At 51.0% G+C, this 17,270-nt stretch overlaps 1 long non-coding RNA gene across 1 annotated transcript; it reads right to left on the bottom strand.

The window, feature by feature from the left end:
* Positions 1-1,984: 1,984 nt before the first annotated feature.
* On the bottom strand, positions 1,985-12,110 carry LOC132542465 (uncharacterized). The gene is made up of 3 exons (XR_009553475.1): positions 11,956-12,110; positions 3,378-3,494; positions 1,985-2,586 (listed from the first exon to the last, which is right to left on the bottom strand). It is a non-coding gene; the product is annotated as an uncharacterized LOC132542465 (long non-coding RNA).
* Positions 12,111-17,270: the final 5,160 nt, after the last annotated feature.

Genomic DNA, 17,270 nt, shown 5'->3' with positions numbered 1-17,270 from the left:
GCCTTTTTTTCCCTTCATTTTTTTTTCCATTTTATTGTATAGAGACAGAGAGAAATTGAGAGAGGAAGAGATAGAGAGAAAGACAGATACCTGTAGACCTGCTTCACCACTTGTGAAGCAGTCCTGGGACTCGAACCTGGGTCCTTGCAGAGGTTCTTGCATTTCATACAGTGTGTGCCTACCCAGGTATGCCAACACCTGGCCCCTTCTCTCTCCCTCTCTAGAGCCTTGCTCAGCTCTAGTTTATGATGGTGTTGGGGATTTATTTACTTTAAGTTTTTCTTGTATTTTATGGGGCAGGAGAAATTGAGAGGCAAAGGGGAGATAGAAATAGGGGGGCCAGGTGGTGAGTGCACAAGGACCTGGGTTCAAGCCCCTGGTCCCCACCTGCAGGAGGAAAGCTTCACAGGTGGGGAAGCAGAGCTGCAGGTGTCTCTCTCTCTCTCTCTAACTCACCCTCCCCACTCAATTTCTGTCTGTCTCTACCCAATAATAAATAAAAATATTTAAAAAGAGAGAGGCAGAGACAGAGATGAGAACTAGGGCTCCTGAAGCCAGGTTCTGGCTCCTGTTAATGTGTGCGCTCAGCCAGGTGCTGGGGATGGGACCTGGGCCCCCGAGCCTCAGGCATGAGAGTCTTTGCACAACCCTGTGCTGCCTCCCCAGCCAGAGGACTCTTCATGGGGACGTGGAGCCTGGGGTGCCACCGTGCCGGGGTGACTTGTCACTGTCCTAGAGAAGGGGACAGGAGAACCCCCCCAGCCCTGCCCCACCACACGGGGGCTCCCAGGTGGAGGTCGGACTCGAACCCAAGTTCCCACACACAGCAGGCGTGCACTCTGCCCACTGAGCCACTCTTGGCCCCTGGATCTTTATTTTTTTCCCTGTGTGTGGGGCAGGCCTGGTGGAATGCAGTTTCTCTGGGCCAGCCCCGGGCAAACAGGCAGGCCATGGGGAGCCTCCTGGTGTGAACCTGGGGTCTGTCCTGCACGGCGACGCTGAGCTCCGGGCACACAGGGTTTGAGCTCCCAGCGCTCGGCTCCCAGAACCAGCTGATAGAATAGAAGGGCCATGGGCTCGAACCGGGATCTTTACGCCGGTCCTTGCGCTTTGCGCTACCTGTGCTTAACCCACTGCGCTACCGCCCGACTCCCCTTCTTCTTCTTCTATTGGGGGATTAATTGTTTCCAGTAAATACAGTTGCTGGTCCATGTGTGACATTCCTCAGTTTTCTACTAAACACTCTCCCCCAGCCCACAGCCTCCTCCACCATCAGCACCAGGACCTGAAAGCCCCCCCCACTCCCCCCTGAGTCCTTTACTTTGGGGCAAGGCACCAACTCCAGTCCAAGTCCTGCTCTGTGTTTCCCCTTCTGTTCTTATTTCTCCACTTCTGTCCATGAGTGAGATCATCCAGGTTTTATCCTTCTCTTTCTGACTGATCTCACTTCTCAGGATTCCTTCAAGCTCCATTCAAGATCAGGTGAAGAAGGTGACTTCATCATTCTTTACAGCTGAGTAGTATTCCATTGTGTGTATAGACCACAACTTGCTCAGCCCCTCAGCTGTTACTGGAAACTTGGGTTGCTTCCAGGTTTTGGCTGTTACCAACTGTGAGCCCCCGGCGGTGAAGCAGGTCTGCTGGTGTCTGTCTTTCTCTCCCCCTCTCTGTCTTCCCCTCCTCTCTCCGTTTCTCTCTGTCTTATCTAACAATGACGACATCAATAATAACAGCAATAATAACTACAACAATAAAACAACAAGGGCAACAAAAGGGACAATAAATAAAGAAATATAAAAGAAGAAGAGGAGGAAAATGCGCTTTTGCAGCTCAGCACCCACACTGCACTGAGGAGAAGACATTCAGAAGCCACGGAAAAAACTGGCAGAGTAGTGAAAGTTTTACTGACCAGGTGTCGGAAGACCGCACAGTCAGGCCTGTTACTTAGAGACATTATGAGTCTCTGTAGCCGGGTGGCTTTCTCCACAGACAGCCGGGCACTTTCCGCTGACAGCGCCTCTGTGGGTTTCTGTTGGGAACAGTTGGCATATTTTTCCTTCCACGGAAACTGAAGTCAGCTTCTGCAGTTGGAGTCTGGAATTATAACTCCAGAAGGCTTTGCACCCCAGAAATAACTACTCTGTCATTCATTAAAATGCAAGCAGGAAATTATGGGAAGCGGACACCCTGGCTCTGAGGGTCTGTAGCTGGTGCTACAATGTCGTCTGACTTTTACTTCATCTCGAAAAGTGGGATCTTTCGGCGTTTACCTTGAGCGGGCAGGCAGACCTCACCACACCCGGCAATCCCAGAGTTTTGTCTAAATTGGCATTTCACACCAAGCTCTTAGAGCTTTGTTGGAACCTCACGGGCTCTTTCAAATCTCAGAGCAGGCAGGGAGTCCACTGCCTGTGGTGGTGTGGGGGCTGTGGGGATAGTCCTTAGCCTTCACTGGCCATGTTTTGATGGCTCTGGTCATCTGCTGGTATCTGTCCAGCTGCTGTCCATGGACACCTTCTGGAACATTCTTCCCGAGGCCTGTCTCTGAGAGGCTCTGCAGGTGCACAGGCCTTATGCTTGGAGATGCTGCGGGTGAGGGGACCAAATGGAGGTGGCTCAGGTGATCCCAGAACAGCTCCCCCTGCTGGTTCAGGTTTGTAGCCCCTCTACTGCAATGTGCAAGTCCCCTGCTACACTCAGCTCTGACTTCCTGTCCCCATGGGCACCTGTGGTGGACAGTCACTCCCTCACCTGCCCCCAAGCCCTGTGGCCCCTGTGGGAGTCCCAGGCCTGGTCATCACTCTGCAGAAGCTGAGCTCTGAGGAGGCCCCTGCTCAGCTCACGGAGGCCATTCCCAGGAAGTGAGGCTGGGCGCCATGTCAGCCAGGTGCCACAGCCCTGGTCCTGGGTCTGGAGCTGCGAGACTCAGGATGGGGATGTGACCCTGACTGACTCAGACATAGGACAGGATGTGACTCAGACCCAGGATGGGAAATGGTCTAGACCCAGGACAGGAAGTGACTCAGATTTAGGACAGGGGAGTGAGTCAGACATAGGACAGGAAAGTGGTCTAGACCCAGGATGGGAAATGGTCTAGACCCAGGACAGGAAGTGACTCAGACTCAGGACAGGGGAGTGAGTCAGACATAGGACAGGGAAGTGGTCTAGACTCAGGATGGGAAGTGGTCTGGACCCAGGACAGGAAGTGACTCAGACTCAGGATAGGGAACTGAGTTAGACGTAGGACAGGAAGTGGGCCAGACCTAGAATAGGAAGTGATTCAGACCCAAGACAGGGAAATGAGTTGGACCCAGGACAGGAAGTGGCTCAGATCCAGGACAGGAAGTGGCTCCATTCCCTGTGGGGAGGTGCAGCACCTCCATAGGCTCCATCCAAGGTTCTCTCTTGTGCTCTGCACATCCAAGGCCTTGACCATGATTTCTGGACAGGAATTCTTGGAGCTCCCCAGAGTCTTAGAGTGCTTCACAGTGTGACTGGAATTAATAAGAGAAATTTCAGATTATCTTTGAATGTCACAACTTCTTGCATGTGTGGTGACATCACCACTCATCAGGGCTTCTTTATACACACACACACACACACACACACATATGTATATATGGAGAGAGAGAGAGAGAGAGGGCCCACAGCCATGTTTCACTATCCACAGAGCTTCTCCAGTGCATCCACAGTGCTCCCATGTGGTTCCAGGGCTCAGATCAGGGCCACCCACTTGGTGAGATGTGTGCTTTCCAGGGTGAGCATTCTCCAGCTCCTAGAGACCATTTAGAAGATATATTTGATTATTCATCTTATAGGAGTGAGAGAAACAGAGTGTTATTTTATTTTTTGCCTCCACAGTTATTGCTGGGGCTTGGTGCCTGCACCATGAATCCGCTGCTCCTGGAGGTCATTTTTTCCCCCTTCTGTTGCCCTTGTTGTTGTAGCCTTGTTGTGGTTATTATTGTTATTGTTGATGTCGTTCGTTGTTGGATAGGACAGAGAGAAATGGAGAGAGGAGGGGAAGACAGAGAGAGAGGGGGAGAGAAAGATGGACACCTGCAGACCTGCTTCACCGCCTGTGAATCGACTCCCCTGCAGGTGGGGAGTTGGGCGCTCAAACCAGGATCCTTATGCTGGTCCTTGCACTTTGTGCCACGTGTGCTTAACCACTGTGCTACAGCCCGACCCCTGAGAGTGTTATTTTGGTACCAGGTATTGGCACCGAGGCACCTGCTTCCACTTTGAGCTGCCAGACTTGGCATCAGTGGCATCACATGGAAGCAGCTTGTGTTGCTACAACAACAACGGTCCTTTCTCCAAGGGTCATGCTTCTATATGCCCCACGGATTCCCCCAGCACAGGCTGTGCGCCAGATCTGTGCAAGAGGCTGGGTGAAGCATGAAATACATGTCTTTGCTTCTTTGGTGTCATGAGTCATTTCAGAGGCTGAAAAGTTCCGTAAGGGACATCCACTGGCCTGGCGGAGTCTAGGGAAATTAGCCACAATTGACAAACCAGGTAGGCTGGGAGGGTTGTTAGTTTTCTTGAAATGTTCATTCACTCATTCATTTGTGCAGTGCTGGGCCTTGAGCATGGTTCCACTGCTCCTGGGCTGAGTTTTTTTTTTTCTTTTTCATTTCTTTCCCCTCTTTTTATTAATTTTATTTAATTCACTTAAATGCTATTCTTTAAATATTTATTTATTTTTATTTTATGTATTTAGGATATAGACAGAGAGAAATTGAGAGGGAAGGGGTATATGGAGAGGAAGAGAAAGAAAGAGACACCTGTAGCATTGCTTCACCACTCATGAAGCTTCCTCCTTGCAGGTGGGGACTGAGAGCTTGAACCCAGGTTCTTGCACTTGGTAGCATGTGGGCTCAGTCTGGTGCACCACCACTTGGCTCCTTCTCTTTATTATACTCTATTTCAATCTTCACCTCTTTATATCTGCTTCCCCCCCCACAATTGTTTCTTGATAGTGTCTTTCAACATTTGATAATTTGTATGATGTCTGTATTCATTTACATATTTCCCCACTACTGACTTTTTTGTATTTTTTAAAATTTATTTTGAATACAGACAGAGAGAAATTGAGAGGAAAGGGGGAGATAGGGAGAAGGAGAGAAACCTGCAGCCCTGCTTAACCACTCATGAAGCTTTCCCCCTGCAGGTGGGGACCTGGGCCTTGAACTGAGATCCTTGTGCCTGGTAACATTGGCATTCAACCAGGTACGCCATCACTCAGCCCCCTTTATTGTCCACACACACACACACACACACACACACACACACACACACACACACACACAGTGAGAGAGAGAGAGAGAGAGAGAGAGAGAGGAAAATAGAGAGGGACAGAGAGAGGGAGAGACCCAGACTCAGGACAGGGAAATAAGTTGGATCCAGGACAGGAAGTGGCTTAGACCCAGGACTCCTGTGGCTTAGAACCAGAACAGGAAGTGGCTCAGTTCCCTGTGGGGAGGCCTAGCACCTCTATAGGCTCCATCCAAGGTTCCCTCTTGTGCTCCATATGTCCAAGGCCCTGACAGAGAGAGAGAGAGAGAGGAGAGACACTATAGCATTGCTTCACCATGCAGGCAACAACCCCAGTGTTGGTCATTGTGCTTGCACATGTTACAGGGACTCAGACCTGGAGACCCCCACCTGGGGAGGCACACACTCAGAGGGTAAGTTGTTTCTTGGTCCCATGGAAGTTTGCTGCTCGACCCCCCCATCTTCATCCTCCCCACCACACATACTGTGTCCTCACTGGGTCCTTGAATCTGTCCCCCTTCCACCTGCTGGCTACAACACTCCCGGTGGCCACTGCCTACTTGTGTCCTGCTGAATGATGGGCCCTTAGCTTCCACTCTGCACACGAGCGAGCCCGAGTGTATGTCTTCCCATTTTATGTAGGACCTAAATTTAGCTCAAATCATTTTCCTATTGAAGGAACACACATGGATTCACCACAGGAAATTTTCAGAGGGTTCCCGTGCTGGAAAAACAACATAAATGTCTGAAACACCTACTCCTGAGAAAATAAAGAATCCTCATTTCTTTTTTGGACCATCAGTCACAGAAAAATTCTGTGACTGTTTTCAGGCTGGGTGTTCCAGCACATCTGCAGACGGGGATGGCCACCTCTGTTGGGGCCTGGGGTTTGGGCTGCAGAAAGTGCCAGCGCAGTGACCCACCACAGACACTGGGCTGGAAAGATCTGGAATCCTGGTCTTCCCTTGGGCAGACGCTCCCCACACCGTATCCGTGGCGTCACAAGGCACACCTGTGTCTGGCAGACTGGCCATTTGCAAAGCATTGACCCTGCAGGTGGGGACCAGGGGCTTGAACCGGAGTCCTTGTGCATTGTAACATGTGCACTTAATCAGGGGCACCACCACCCAGCTCCTCCCCTTCTGTTCTTATTTTCCACTTTCTGTCCATGAGTGAAATCATCCCATATTCATTTTTCTCTTTCTGGGTGATCTCACTTTATAGGATCCCTTTAAGCTCCATCCAATTACGAGGTGAAGAAGATGACTTCATCATTCTTAACAGATGAGTAGTATTCCATTGTGCATCTAGACCAGAACTTGCTCAGCCACTCATCTGTTGTTGGACACCTGGGTTGATTCTAGATTTTGACTATTACATATTGTGCTGCTATGGACATAGGTACACAGAAATCTTTTTGGATGGGTGTGTTGGGTTCCTTAGGATCTATACCCAGGAGAGGAATTGCAGGCTCATAGGGTAGGCCCATTTCTAGCCTTCTGAGAGTTCTCCAGACTGCTCTCCACAGGGTTTGGACCCAGTAACACTCCCACCAGCGGTGCAGGAGGGTCCTTTATTTCCACAGCCTCTCCAACATTTGTTGCTGCTTCCTCTTCTGATGTCTGACATTCCCACAGGAGTGAAGTGCTATCTCACTGTTGTCTTTATTTGCATTTCTCTGATAATCAGTGACTTGGAGCCTTTTTTCATGTGTCTGTTGGCCCTTTAACTCTCTTCTTTGGTGAGAACTATTTTTTTTTAAGGTGTGAGTTCAGCCAAGAATAAAGATGGAGCAAAAGAAACAGAATTCTACCCTAAAACTTACGAGTCTGCTTTTCCAAGGGCAAGATCCAGTGTTCTTGGAAGTCCACATTTAAAGTCGATGGCATCTGACGCTGAGTGACCCAAGCCACTGGGCTCCCCTCCCCTGGACAGGAAACCCCCAGAGCTTCTGGCAGATGGGGTGGGCCAGCCACAGCTGCAGAAAGTCTACTTTCAAAAACAGACTGGCTCCTCCCTTCTAAGAACAAAGAGACTCAATTTTAGAAGTTTTATTTGCCACGGTTTGAACAATAAAATTTAGATTCAATTCACATTAAACTGTGGGTGTTTGGCATCAGCTGGGCCCACCCCATCCCACCTCATGCTGTCAGGAGGCTGGAGCCTGAGGCCCGAGTTCTGCTTTACAGTAACACTCTACCCAGCCCCCCAAGACCTGAGGCTGTCTACACCTCTCCGGTTGGAAGCAAATGATTCCAGGTCGCCTGGATACTTGCTTAAGTATTCGTTAAAGCGCCAGCTGTGGGGGCCGGGTGGTTAAGCGCACGTGGTGTAAAGTGCCAGCCGTTTATTTCACCTGCACTCTTTATTAGTGTTTCATAGTGGGAGACAGGACTGTAAGAAGACAGGGTCTAGCTCCACACCACACCCATCACCACAGCTCTGTGTCCTCACACTCTCAACTCCTAAAAATATCCGCCAGAATTCTCACAAGTCTTAGAAACATTATTTTTGTTGCTAGTGATTTAACAGTGGCTTATACAATTACAAGACAACAACAGATACAGTTTTACCCCGTTCCCACCACCAGAGCTCTCTCTGTGTCCGCATTCCCTCTATTGGGAACTGCAGTGGTTTTCCCAAGATCAGATATGGGTTGGCTATTATTTATACGACTATCTATATTTATATATTTCCCCCCATTTTTCTACGGCCCTGCTTTCTTTTCCTTTCTATGTCATACAAAGACCTACTGCTACTTCTGAAGGCCCCTTCCTTTTCTCCCCCCTCTCCTCTCTCTGGGTCCTGATGGAGTTGGAGTTCAGAGTCCTCTGGTCATCTTCCCCTAGCATTTCTCTCCCTCTGGGAGTGTGGGCCAACATTCTTTTTGGGGAGCAGAAGGTGGGAGTTCTGTAATTGCTTCTCCACTGGACATGGACATTGGCAGGTGGATCCACACCCCCAGCCTGAGAAATTAAAAAAAATATTTTTTTGCAAGTTCATACGTCCCAGTTCTCTAGATTCCACATATGAGGAAAACCATCTGAGAGTTGTCTTTCATGTCTTTGCTTATTTTACTAAGCATCCATCTTGTACCAAAGGACCCCAAACCATCTTTTTATTTATTTTATTTATTTATTTTTTATTGCACAGTATCCATTCTGGTTTGTATCGTGAGGCTGTTTTCTGCTCTTGTCGAGCCTTTCCCTGTCTGCTTCTGCTTCTTTCTTCATATGGCTGATTCTCCCTGGTCTTGTCTACTGGATGTCTGCTTCCTGTTTGTCTCTGCAGTGCTGAGGGTTTGAGTGTGAGTCTGACCTTATCCCAACTGTGAAACCACACAGCGAGAAGAGACATCACTGGAAGGGAGACTGCAGGGAGTGTTTCTTATGAACACAGGTACAAATGCCCCCAACAAAACCAAGGAAACTGTGGTCTGGGAGACAGCTCAGCCGGTCGAGTGCAGGACTCCCATACCATGGCCACTGGGCCCATCTCTAGTGCTGGAGTGGGGCCCTGGCTTCTTTCCGATTCACATGCAAGACTCTATCTCTGATGAAATAAATAAAACAAATATTTTTAAAAACATGAACAAATCAGATCCAAGGATGGATGGGAAGAATCACACATCTGGGCCAACTGGGATGCACCCAAGACAAGAGAGAGCTGGCTTTGCACTCGGGGCCAGTCGATGTGACTCATCACATCAAAGGAGTCCACAACGAAAGCCAAATGGCCGTATCAATTGATCCAGGGAAAAAGCTGACAGAATCCGACACCCATTCATAATTTAAGAAGATCCACAGCCCTTTTCAGTACGCCAGGCCCGGGAGCCCTGCTCTCACTGGGTGCAGGGTTCTGAGGTGTCTGTGTGGACAGACTAGAGCACTACCTTCTTGGCGCGGGGCTGGGAGTTCCAGCTTGTGCAATCACATCAGAAAAGGAAGTCACATGCCTCCTGATGAAGAAGGTGGAGGAAGGGGTCCAGGAGGTGGTGCACCTGGTTAAACGCACGCAGTACAGTGTGCAAGGACTCGGGTTCAAACCCCTGGTCCCCACCTACAGGGGGAAAGCTTCCTGGGTGGTGAGGGCTGTAGGTGTCTCTGCTCCTCTCCTTCTCTCACTCTTTGCCTCCAGGGTTACCTCTGGGGCTTGGTGTCAGCACTGTGAGTCCACTGCTCCTGGTGGCCATTTCCCCCCCATTTTATCGGATAGGACAGAGAGAAATTGATAGAGGAGGGGGAGAAAGAGATGGAGAGAGAAAGATAGACACCAGCAGACCTGCTTCACTGCTTATGAAGCACCCCCCCCCGCAGGTGGGGAGTGGGGGATTCGAACCCAGATCCTTGTGCTTAGTTCTATGTGAGCTTAACTGGGTATGTCACTGCCCAACTTTCTCTTTTCCTCTCTGTCTCCCCCTCCTCACTCAGTTCCTCTCCGTCTTTATCTATCCAATCATAAATAAATTAAACAATTAAAATAATAAAACTAAAAAACAGAAGGCAGGGGAAAGGCTGCCTTCAATTCCATCTGCATCATCGCCTCCACAGATGAGCAGCTGAATGGAAGCCCAGATCCCTCTTGCAATGGCAAAAGATGCCATGGACCCTTTGGGACCTGGGGGATGGGACTGGAGGTGATAGTCAGCTCTTGGGTGCCCCACCCACGTGTGGGACATGGGCGGCTAGAACAACTGGACCTGCAGACCGGTTCTCAGACTCTGAGCGAACCATGTGGACCATGTGGGGGGCACAGGGGCTGAAGCATACCCTCAGAGCTTTCACAACCGTTATGAAGTCGTGAACCCACAGTGACATTCATAATGATGCCCAGCAGCTGGCGTGCCCAGGAGAAGGGCAGGGGTGGACCCCTTTCTGGAGCTGAGGTGACAGCAGGAAGACACCTGCTTAGTGGCCCCTTCTGGTGACAACACGCAATACGGAACTCCGGGAGCACCCACAGTCCCCCAGCTCCCCGGCTAAAAGGATGGGCCTCATCCAAGTGGGGAGGGCCCAGTGCTGTCCTTATGTCAGTCTGTCTCTCGTCTTGAACCACAGACTTACAATGGGGAGTTTAGGTGAGAGACGGATGGGAGAGGGCTCAACACTGAGGGAGGAGGCCTCCTGTAGGCCATGCGGGGAGGTGTGGGACAGTCGCCCTGCTCCCTGATAAGGAGGCACCGTGGCACAGCCACATGCCCACAGCCTGAAGCAGTGTGGACGCCTCAGACCCTGAGCTGCAAAAGGTCTAGCAGAGGGGGTTGGGCGGTGGCGTAGTGGGTTAAGCGCATGTGGCGCAAAGCGCAAGGACTGGTGTAAGGATCCCGGTTCGAACCCCGGCTCCCCACCTGCAGGGGAGTCGCTTCCCAGGCGGTGAAGCAGGTCTGCAGGTGTCTGTCTTTCTCTCCCCCTCTCTGTCTTCCCCTCCTCTCTCCATTTCTCTCTGTCCTAGCCAACAAAGAACAACATAAACAATGGCAATAATAGTAACCACAACGAGGCTACAACAACAAGGGCAACAAAAGGGGGGAAAATGGCCTCCAGGAGCGGTGGATTCATGGTGCAGGCACCGAGCCCAGCAGTAACCCTGGAGGAAAAAAAAACAAAAGTCTAGCAGAATGCAGGGTGGGGAGGGGGCTCCAGACCCTTCCTGTCCTTCTAGAAGCATCCAGCACCGTGCGGCCTCCAGGTTCAGACTCGGGGGCGTGACCTGAGTGGGCAGGCAGGTGGGTCCCCCCATCCCGTCTCCCCCTGTGTGTGGAGCTCGCACCCTGTGCAGTGCTGGGAGCGGGTCTCACGGCCTGTTCCCAGGCTCCCCCTCGGGTGCTCAGAGCCGGCTTCCTGCCGCTTCTGCAAGGCCGCCAGCTCCGGGACGGCTCCCCCACCCCGTGTCCATGGCCTGACCCAGATTCTGCATTCCAGTGGACATGAAATGACTTCAGACTTAGCCCTCAGTGCATTTGAGAGAACACAGACGCTCAGAAAAAATGAGGCTCCTTCCCTCTCCTCCCCTCCCTGGACATCTGCAGCTTAAGCTCGACTCGGCCTGCTGAACCCGGACCAGTCAGCTCCATGAGCTGGATTCTGAGAAGCGCCTGTCAGGGCTCCAAGCTGGCGGATACTCCTGCCAAGCGCAGAGAGTGAACTCAGAAGGCCACGTTGGCTCCAGCCCCCAGCTCTGGCCGGCTCCCCGCTGGAGCAGCTCCCCTCCTGTGGGGACCCTGAGGGCTGGGGCCGCAGCACAGAACACCTCCGTCGACCTCCCCACCGTCCACATGTGCTGGGGATGCAGACGCTGACACTACAGGCCCGCTCTCTCCAGAGACAGCCACCGGGCTGGACTATGTTTAAGAAGAAAACAAATGCTTTGGTAAAGCTCCTTTCCAAATGTACTTCTCGTGTAGGAAACTGACACGTAAGGCGTTTAGCTAAAGGAAGAAAAAAAAATTAAATTAGGTTTTCTCTGGTATCCATCATTTTCCTTCCCTTCAGACTCTCTGTGGAAACTTCCCCAGGAGCCAAGCCAGGAGCCGCGAGCAGCAGGGAGCCCGGGGAACAGCCCGTCCTGCAGTGGAACCAGAAGATGCCAGGAGTTTTTTTCCGTGCTCGGAGTCCAGTCACTTCAAGGAGCACGAGGAGAGTTTTGAACCTGGAAGGAAACTAGAGGTACACTCACCATCGGAAGCTTCTGTTGCTTACGTGTTGGAGCTGCAGCTCGAGGAGTGAGGCTGCTTGTCCAAAATTCAAGAGAGAGTTGGGCGGCGATGGGAAACAAAACTCGACTGAGGAACTATAATAAGGAGAGCTCCCACAGAGAGCTGCTTTGCCACCTGTAAGCAAAGCATACAGCTCCGCCGAAGAAGAAATAACTTGACCAAAAGGTGGGCCAAAGAACTGGAGAGACAGCTTTTCAAAGAAGAGATTCACACGGTCCACAGGCACGGGGAGACATGCTCTGCTTTCACTGACCGTTAGATAAGCGCAGACTCAAACGCACTGAGATGCCATCTCACACCTGAGAGAGAGAGGCTTCCACCAGCAAATAGGTGTTGGTGAGGTTGTGGAGAAAAGGAGACTTGTTTCCACTGCAGGTGGGATGCAAGCTGGGGCAGCTCCTGTGGAAGGCTGTGTGGATAGTCCTTCAACAAATAAAAAATGAAATTTCCTTGTGGCCCAGCAAGACCACTCTCGGGCGTTTATCCAGCGGACACTCAAACACTAATTAGAAGGGACACAGGCAGCCCTGTGTTCACAGCTGCACTTTTCACAACAGCCAGAGAGTGGAAGCAGCCTGGATGCCCGCTGACAGATGCCTGGATAAAGAAGTTATGGAGGGGCCAGGCGGTGGTGCACCTGGTAGAGTACACATGTTACCACGTACAAGGACTCAGGTTCAAGCCCCCAGCCCCTAGCTTCAGGGAGAAAGCTTTGCGAGTGGTGAAGCAACTCTGCAAGTGTCTCTCTCCCTCCCAGTCATCCTCTTCCTTCTTGGTTTCTGGCTGTCTCTGACCAATAAATAAAAACAAAACAAAACAAACCAACAAAAAAACCAGTACATTGATTTAAAAAAAAAGTTTTGGGATATATACTCCATGGTGTTGGTATGCATGAGACCCCTTCTGTTTCATTTGGTTTAAATCCCCCCTGCTTAACACTATTCTATTTACATAACCACTGTTAACAAGTCCTACCCTCCCTCCAGGGCATTGGTTCAATCCCCACTGTTTCATGATATGTTTTTGCTCCACCCCCTCTCCTTGTCACACCCTGATCCTCTCCTTGTCACACTCTGATTGTCACCAGTCACTTTTCTCTCCACCCTCTCTATGTCACATCCTGTTTCCACCCTACTTGGCAAGTATATATAAAAACAGCATTGTGAGTTTTAGAGTACTTTACCGTGAGTTTAGCTTAGCTCGGCTTAGATTGTGCTGCGTCCTGCATGAATAAAGAGATACTGCCTACAGCTCAACTATGAGTCCCTGGTCGTCTGTTACCCGCCCGTGAAGCTAGCCCGGCAAAAACAACATAACCCGTCGAAAACAACACCATGGAATACAACTCTGTAATAAACAAAGATGAGACTGTGTCCTCTGGGACAAAACGGATGGAACTGGAGGTGATGATGTTTAGGGAAATAAGTAAAAAGACGAAAGACACCTACCAGATGATTTCACTCTTGTGTGGAATCCTGAGATCCAAAACATATGGTCTTGAGTAAAACAAAAACAAAAACAGAAGCAGGGTCAGGTGGTGGCACACCCGGTTAAACACAGGCAGGGTCAGGTGGTGGCACACCCGGTTAAACACAGGCATTACAGGGCTCAAGGACCCAGGTTCAAATCCCTGGTTCCCACCTGTAGGGGGAAAGCTTCACGAGTGGTGAAACAGGGCTACAGGTGTCTCTCTTTCCCCTATCTCTCCCTCTCAATTTCTCTCTGTCTCTGTCCAATAATAAAGAAATAAAATATTTCAAAAAACAAACAAACAAACAAACAGAAACAAGCAAACTTTTTTCTAAGACTTGTGAGAACCCTTGGTGCTTCTCTTTGGGAAATCGGAGGGTGAGGACACAGAGCTCTGGTGGTGGGTGTGGTGTGGAGCCAGACCCTGTCAACTTACAATCTTCGAACATTCGACTCATCACAGACAAGAAAATAACAAGAAACAAAAGCAAATCGGCTGTCCTTGGTCTTTGTTCTCTGTGTCTAGTGCTGACCCTTCCGAACTGCCTCAGCCCAGGGGTGGTGTGTGAATCTCTGGGGTCTTCCCACCCTCCACCTGTCCTGGCTCTGTCTTCTGGGACCCTCCCCAGCATCCTGCTGTCTGTGGGTGCTGCCTTCTCCCTCGTGTGATGTCACAAGATCTCCCACCCACATCGCCACCCAGTGTCGCCTGCTTTATTTATCTATCTGTCTATTGCCTCTGTGGTTATTGCTGCTGCTCAGTGCCTCCACTTTTTGATAGATGCTAAGAGAGAGGGAGAGAGACAGATGAGGGGAGACACCTGCAAGACTGCTCCACTGCTCATAAAACTCTTCTCTCTCTCTGAGCATCCGCTCACAAGGTCTTGTCCTACCCTAGAACATCAGCTCCATGCACTATAAGAGAAAGTTTCTAAAAATAAAATTAACAAGGAATCATTATCTCTCACAGGAAATTTACAAAATTCAAAAGCCAAAGACAGAAATGTTAAAACAACAACAACTGCCATGGAGAAAGAAGCCCAGTGGGTAGCACCCCATCCCCATCCCGTCCTGGCTTATCTGCAGCTGGCACTTTGAGAGAGTCTTGGCCTTGGGCCTGAGAGGGCAGAGCCAGGCACATCGTGTCTGGGCAGTGGGTCCGCCCGCCGCTGAGCCGGCCCCACATCTCTCCTGCTGACGTGACCCTGGCGCACAAGCCAGGCTCACCCCTTCCCCTCCTGAGCTGACTGTGCCGGCCTGGGGGAGGGTGGTGACCCTGCCATCTCATGTGTGACTTCACCATTCTTGGGCTGCTTTCTCATGGGGGGGAAGAGAGAGAGAGAGAGGAAGAGAGGGGGGCACGCTGTAGCACTGGAGGCTCCTCCAATGAATGCCATAGCACCCCCATGTGGTGCTGGGGTTTGAACCTGGATTGCACAGGGTAAGTCAGGCACCTCTCCCATGAATGTTTCTGACTTTACACACACACACACACACACACACACACACACACACACACACACACACACACACACACGCCTAGGTGCACACACACACATCTAGCGTGCACACACACGGCTCACCCACACACCTAGGTGCATACACACATAGCCAGCATGCAAATGAGCATGCGCGCGCACACACACACACATATACACACATACACACACAGCTCACCCACACACCTAGGTACACACACACACACATCTAGCATGCATGCACACATATACACACATACACACATGGCTCACCCACACACCTAGGTACACACACACACACACACATCTAGCATGCACGCACACATATACACACATACACACACACGGCTCACCCACACACCTAGGTACACACACACACATCTAGCATGCACACACACAAATACACACATACACACATGGCTCACCCACACACCTAGGTGTGCACACACACACACATCTAGCATGCACACACACAAATACACACATACACGCATGGCTCACCCACACACCTAGGTGCACACACACACATCTAACATGCACGCACACATATACACACATACACACACGGCTCACCCACACACCTAGGTGCACACACACACATCTAGCATGCACACACACAAATACACACATACACACACGGCTCACCCACACACCTAGGTGCACACACACACACATCTAGCATGCACATACACAAATACACACATACACACACGGCTCACCCACACACCTAGGTACACACACACACACACACACAACACACACACCCCTCCCAAGACCTGGTGTGCCCCCAGAGCCATGAGCTGCAGAAGGATGTGGGACCGGCCTTTGCATCTGTGCTTGTCAGACTTCAGGATTGAACTCCTGCACTCGGGAAGGAAAAGCAGAAAGGAACGACAGACACAGCACAGTGACATGAACTTTTCCCCATGGGAGGAGACACTTCCCGCCGCAGGCCTGGTGAGGAGCTGGCACCCGAGGCCACAGGTTCAGCTTTGGCAGTGATGGGCCCAGTCAGGACCGGCAGGAGCGGCCCAGAGACGGAGACATCACCCCGAGGGCCCTACACTGCAGATGGAGAGGCTATGACTGCAGACCAAGGTGGCTTCTGGGAGACCCAGAGTCTGGCCTTGAGAAAAACATGCATAAAAAGGCAATGGGGGTAGGGGTGGGCTGGGGAGCTAGCACAGTGGTGAAGCAAAAATGCCTTTCATGTAAAAAAAGGTCCCAGGTTCAATCCCTAGCACCACCACGAGCCAGAGCTGAGCAAGGTTCTGGGTAAAATAATAACATCAACAACAACAGCAATAGCAACAACAACAACAATAATAATGGGGCTGAGGAGACAGCAAGGTGGTTCTGCAAACAGACTCTCTTGCCTGAGGCTCTGAGGTCCCAGGTTCAATCCCCAGCACCACCATCAGCCAGAGCTGAGCAGGCTCTGGAAATAAGTAAGCAAATAAACAAACAGTAAGGCTATGGGAGGGAGGGAGGTGCTCACCCAATAGAGCTCACAGGCCACCATGTGTGAGGACCTGGGTTCAAGCTCCTGACTGCACCAAGGAGGACCTGTGTGGGGGGGAAGTGGGGGGAGTTTGGCAGGCAGTGGAGTGGTGCTGTGATGTCTCTCTTTTCTCTCCATATCTCTCCTTCTCACTGGCTATTGAGAGCCATGGAATCGGAGCTCAGGGCCAGGGAAGGCCAGTGGTCAGGGCATGGAAGGGATCCAGCTCACCCCAGGGCCCCCTCGCCCCCAGCTCAGGCCTCCTGGGAGCCCACCCAGCACCGGCTAGTCTCAAATCACGTGGTGTCAGTGTAGATTCTGCTCCTTCTTTTGAAAACACGCACAAGGCAGACTGTTGGTCATTATGCCAGGTCTGCTGCATTGCTCGATGCTGTGGTCTATTTACATAATCACTGTCTTGCCTGAGACCTGCCCTGCCTGCAAGGTATTGGTTTAATCCCCACTGGTTAGATCCCCACTGGTTTAATCCCTACTGGTTCACTCTCTTTTTCCACTCCGCCCCCTCTCCTAGTCACTTCCTGTTTTCTACCCTACCACTTCCGTCTTAGAAGATATTTAAAGGGAGATTCTTTTCTGACTAAACACATTGGATTGCGTTCCCGCTCAGCCACGAGAGGTCCTGGTTCCTCTCCCGTGTTGCTGAGTAGGCAGCAGCCTAGGTTGGCTCCAGCAGAGTTCTCTCCAACCCAGAAAACACATGCCCGGGAAGAAACACCCTCAGGCTAGCCTGGCAGCTGAGTAGTCAGAGCCACAGATTCCACCGCACTGTGGAGAGGCCAGGCTGCTCTATCCAGTGTCCGTTTCC

Source organism: Erinaceus europaeus, chromosome 13, assembly GCF_950295315.1.
Source record: "Erinaceus europaeus chromosome 13, mEriEur2.1, whole genome shotgun sequence".
Taxonomy (NCBI): Eukaryota; Metazoa; Chordata; class Mammalia; order Eulipotyphla; family Erinaceidae; genus Erinaceus; species Erinaceus europaeus.
This window is presented reverse-complemented; position numbering and strand designations above follow the sequence as displayed.